Source organism: Tiliqua scincoides, chromosome 3, assembly GCF_035046505.1.
Source record: "Tiliqua scincoides isolate rTilSci1 chromosome 3, rTilSci1.hap2, whole genome shotgun sequence".
NCBI classification, from domain to species: domain Eukaryota; kingdom Metazoa; phylum Chordata; class Lepidosauria; order Squamata; family Scincidae; genus Tiliqua; species Tiliqua scincoides.
In genome coordinates, this window is record NC_089823.1 from 28,408,080 (window position 1) to 28,413,497 (window position 5,418).

Genomic DNA, 5,418 nt, shown 5'->3' on the forward strand with positions numbered 1-5,418 from the left:
TTATCTAGAAGAAAGTCCGGCTAACTTCAGAGGGATTTGCTTTCAAGTAAAGGCAGCTGTTAAGAACTGGATGAGTGTAAATAAACTGAACTTAACCCAAAGAAAAGGGAGGTGCTTTTGGTTGGAGAGTCATAGCTGAGCTTGGAATAGTTCTTACAACCAGTTCTTGGTTGGTTTGCACTCCCACCAAAGAACAGGCATGCAGGTTAAGGGTGCTTCTTGACCCTGTACATGCCCGATCTCGTCTGATCTCGGAAGCTAAGCAGGGTCAGGCCTGGTTAGTACTTGGATGGGAGACCGCCTGGGAATACCAGGTGCTGTAGGCACCATAGTCTTTCGAGACTGAAGGTTGCCAACCACCACCATCAAGGAACACTTTTCACCAGCTGGGCTGATGCATCGGCTAGAGTTGTTCCTGGAAAAGTCAGACCTGGCCAGAGTGATCCATGTACATGGTCACATCTCAATTAGATTACTGAAATGTGGTCTGTTTAAGCCTGCCCTTGACAACAGCCCAGAAACTTCAGCAGGTGCAAAATGTGGCTGCTAGGTTGTTAACTGGAACAATTTGCTGGAAGTAGACAGCACGGGTTCTGTGTGGGATGTTTTGGCCTCCTATATGCTTCAAGTTCAGTGCAAAATATTGGTTTTAACCTTAAATGATTTTGGACCAGTACACTTGAAGGACCTCCTTTTCCTCTGTGTATCTCCCCATATATTCAAATTGTCATCTAAGGCCCTGCTTTGGTTGCCCAGATTATCAAAAGTTTGATCAACACCACAATCAGCACCATGAAGCAGAGTGTCTTCAGTAGAAGTCCTGACCCTTGGAAATGCCCTCGCTCTACAAGTCAAACAGGCACTGACACTGTACACCTTTAAAGTCATGGTTCTTTGAAAAGGCTTTTGGTACTGCCTGATGTTGGGACTCTTTTTAATGATCTTACCTAATTTCATTTTATTTCATTACAAATTTGGGAGGGGGGTGTCTCCTTGCTGATTGATGCTGTTTTGGTGAGATTATTGATGGGAGTATTTACAATTATTTCATTGTCACTTGTATTATGGAAACGCAGCTGGTTCCCATCATGACCAAAGGCCGGTCTACACGTCTGAAAGAGAAAAATAAATAAAATAAATATGGTCCTTGGGGGTTCATCAGCATGCAAAACTAGAGGAAGGAGAGAAGGACCAGCCTGCTGAAATATAGATGAAAGTGTGTACTAATGTAATTTAGAATTCATAGAGTCTCAGACAAGGCTCATCTTAAATTGTAATGTGCACAAGCAAAGAAAAGAAAGAACGAAAGAAAGTTTGGATGGATGCAAACTGTTTCATTTGCATGCGAACACTTGCAAAAAAAATAAAGACTATTGTGATGATAGAGAATTTCAATCTATGAGGAGTTGGATGCATGAATATTGACTGTGTGGGCTAGAAAGACAAAAGGATTTTATCAGCTGGCTAATGCAAAGAGTGTTATCACACACACGTTGCTTCTGCAGCTGCTTTCTACATAAATGATTTATGGAAGTGTGGCTGCCTCATGGCTGCTGCCACTATCAGTCCCGGTGTTAGTAGCATGTGCAGTGCAGATATTAGTAAAATTATCATTCTACGATGGTTTGGAAAGCTGTTGGTTCATAACTTGTTCATATAAATCAACCAGAAAAGTATCAAATCTTGAAATGTGCGTATGCTAAATTTTCACAGTACTGTACTTACAAAATCAGTGGGAATAAAAGTAGCCAGCATGTCTCAGTGACAAACAGGGGAAAAGGTTCAATTGCCTCCATATCCCCATAAGACATGGGAAAAGGCGACTAGATTAAAATTGGCCTGCAACTTTATGGAACTTAACAAATTCTGCAGCAGGTCTTAACTGACCTAACGCCCCCTTTGAAGGTTAAGGAGACAATGCAGATGTGCTGTCTTGCCCTCCTCCCTTTTACACCACCCTGGTTACCCCACACTGACTCCAAGGATTCACCCCACCTCTTCCTATCTTGGTCTTCTTCTTAGATCTCACCAAGGCCTCCAGCTTTACCTCCAGGGCTCTAATTGACCCTGTGTCCTTCTCATCCTACAGAGGGAAAGTCTCGAACAGGAGCTGGAGGGGGGACTAGGTGCCTTGCTGCCTCTTTGGGTGGTGCATGGTGGCATAGCTGGAGGGGGCAGAGCTCCCAGTCTGGAAGGGAGCTTCAGCACAGTGTGCAAGCGGCCCCTCCCTTCAGAGCCATTCCCAGCATGGGGAGCAAAACGGAGCCGTATGGCTCCGAAGGGAGGGGCCGTTTGCATGCCGTGCTGAGGCTTCCTGCCAAACGGAGTGCTCAGCCCCTCGTCCAGCTACACACCACCAGTGGTGAAGACACTTCCCACCTGCATCCCTGCTTTGTCTTGCTCCCTTGCTGGTTGGGGCAACATCACTTCCCTCAAAATGAGGCTTGGGGAAAGGATAGTATTCTTTCCATAGCTTGATGGTAAATAAGCTGTGTAACTTTTAAAGTTTTGACAGAACCTAGAATTGGAAGCATTTTACCAATTTTCCATTGCACGTGGGAGCCGGTGTATGTGAACCGACCTGCAGGGAAGCACAGTGGTAAAGGGAACAGAGATGAGAGCAGTTACTAAACCAGTGTTTTGCCGCTTGCACAATTTTATCCTCAAGTTTGTATTCAGAATCACTATTGTTTTTCCTCACCTGCAACTTTGAGAGCTCCCATGATCCTCTGTCATTTTCAGTAGACCCAGTGGGGGAAAATGGCAGAATACTGGCATGGCCACCTGATAAATAATTCAGACAGTAAGTATGGAGAATGAGTTACTCACTTCATTTAATCACATCCCCTTCCACCCATGGATGATTGCATGTTGAACAGACATCCTTAAAAGCAGATACACGGTAAATGAGGTATGAGCCATCTGGCTAGGATTTGACCTGAATGGTTGAGCAAATAGCACAGACTTGACCGGCCAGCATTATGGTCCAAGGCTAGTAGTAATGGAATTAATTTAATGCATGCCTTGATGGGTAATACTATTGAGAATGTTTGTCTGACACTTACTTGATATTTAACTTCCTCTTCAAAATGCTTCCTTCTGATTGTATAAGGCGCTACTTCAAAGATAAAAATCTAAAGATTAAATCAATATGTATTTTGCTCACCTAATGTAGATATATATTCACATGCCTATTGCCAAACTTTATAAACTGCTGCGCAGCACATGAGATCAGCCTCAAGGCTTTAATACCAGCACCTATTTGGTCCCAACAGTAGCACTGCTCACAGTACAGCCTAGCCTAACAGCCCAGCACTATCCTTCCCACCCACCCCCACAGGTGTTTACAGCTATGCAAAACATGGATGCACGGTATCAAGCAGGGGAGAGGGAGCTGATCTGGAGGCTTCAGCAAGGAGATTTAACAGCCCAACCCTGAGCTGCCTGGTGCCCAGAGGAGCAGTGGTGCCAAAATGACAGCTGGCAGCTCCTATCCCCTTCCCCTGGGTAAGGGAGGACATCCTGCAATGGGGTTACTCAATCCTGTGCTGCAGGGTAAAGCAGTCCTACATCGGGGCAGGAGGCCTGATGCAAAGCTCTGGATCCTGCCCCTCCCTTCCCCGCTCTGGATCCTGCCCCTCCCTTCCCCGCTATACCTTCCCCCCACTTTTCCCCCAGACCGGAATGCCTCCTTCTGCCCTCACACACTGCTCCGCTGCCCGGAACTTATGGCACATTTGTGACACTCAGCACCAGAAGAGGGCTGGTTCTGGCCAGATGGGATTGGGCCCAAAATCCCCTTACTCCTTCATAAGCCTCCCACTCCACAGTGAGTCTCCTCAGACCTGTGCTAGCAATTTTGTTAGTGCAAGTCCAAGGAGAGAAAGGGGATGGGGAGGCTGCCACACAGGATAGGATCTGGATCCACCCGTCCTGCAGCCTAACCACCCCCGTTATGCCCCCTCCCTGCCTAGTGTCACCTCCCTCTCCAGTTTTGCTCTCCCCAGCATCTTACGTGCCTCAGCAGGTTCTTTTCGGTCGACTGACACAGGCAGTAAAGCTCTGGGCTTCAGTAGGACCGCCAGCAGGTTTCAGTAGCCAGGAGATATGAGGAAACAAAGGTGAAAACAAAGACAGTCTTCAAGAAAAGAGCAGGTCAGTTTCCATATAATCTGAGGTCCAGAGAAGTAGGAAGAGAATTTTGCATCAGCAGACTAGAGTTTCAAAGGAAATCATTGTTAGCACATTCTTGTCAGTTTCAAGGGAAGTGATTGTTAGTCACTGTTACCATAAGTCATTGTTAGCACACCAGAGTGTTTTGAAAAACAAACCTTTACTTAAATGCATGTGTAAAAAAACACAAACAACGACTACAAATATGTGTGAACTAACTGAAAGCACAGAGGAAAAGTGCCCTGGAAGTTGAGCGTAAGTGGAATCTTCAGGGCAAAATGGTATTGGTTCAGACAAGGTGTCAGGGGAAACAGAGGGAGGGAAATCGGGAGGGAAGTGAGGCATTCACAAATGTATGTGAGCTTAATATACACCTGAAGGAGAGCTCCAGCGATGCTCCAGTGAGTCAACTAATCAGGGTATATGGTTCTCAAAAAACAGCGTAGATGAGGTTTGAGACTCACCTCAAGCACTGTGTTTCCAAGACATTTCTGTCTCTGGTGAAAGAAGACTTGTGCGCCCTGTTTAGATAAGCAGAAGTGGAGTTTCTAGTGAATTCTGGAGATATTTATAATTCAGTTGGAAATTTTTGTGTCTGCCCCTTGGATTTAATGGAGGAATCTTCTTTTGACTCTGCCATACTATGAATAGAAGATGAGAGTGGTGCCTTCCTTTCCCTTTTCAAACTTGTGGTAGATGTGGAAGTCAGTGGTGGTCCTGGCCCCTGTGCTGCCCTGGGGTGAGCTTGGAAATGCTGCCCCCCCCCCCGACAGGTCATGTCTGGAGGTCTTCTGAGGGCCAAAAAGCAGCCTCTCCGGCCTTCAGATTGACTCAGAAAGGCCTCAGAAAGGTACTTCTAATTTTCTGTAAAACCAGAAGTACCTTTCTAAGGCCTTCCGGAGGCATAAGAAAGCCTTCTGAGGGTTGGAGAGGCCACGCACATCCAGGAGCACTTCCACCCACTGACAACTGGATACGCCAGTGGTGGAAGCGAAATACTTGCTGCATTGCTTCGGCCCAGGACCAGCTTTGGATTACCAAAGTGAAATCACACCAGTACACCAGACCATGGAGTATGCCCACTGAAGCCATGTGATAGAGGGTTCTTTGGACATACAGGTCTGGTTTGATGATATCACACCCTCTGCCATGAATAAAAACATCAGAGTGTCTAATATACCTTGAGGAGGCCTCTGTGACTGCTCCCCGAACTGCAAGATGCAGCACATGCCCCATTGGCATGAC

General features: G+C 46.3%; 1 pseudogene; it reads left to right on the forward strand.

The window, feature by feature from the left end:
- The first annotated feature begins 205 nt into the window (after positions 1 to 205).
- LOC136646307 (5S ribosomal RNA) lies at positions 206 to 326 on the forward strand (annotated as a pseudogene).
- The last annotated feature ends 5,092 nt before the right edge of the window (positions 327 to 5,418 follow it).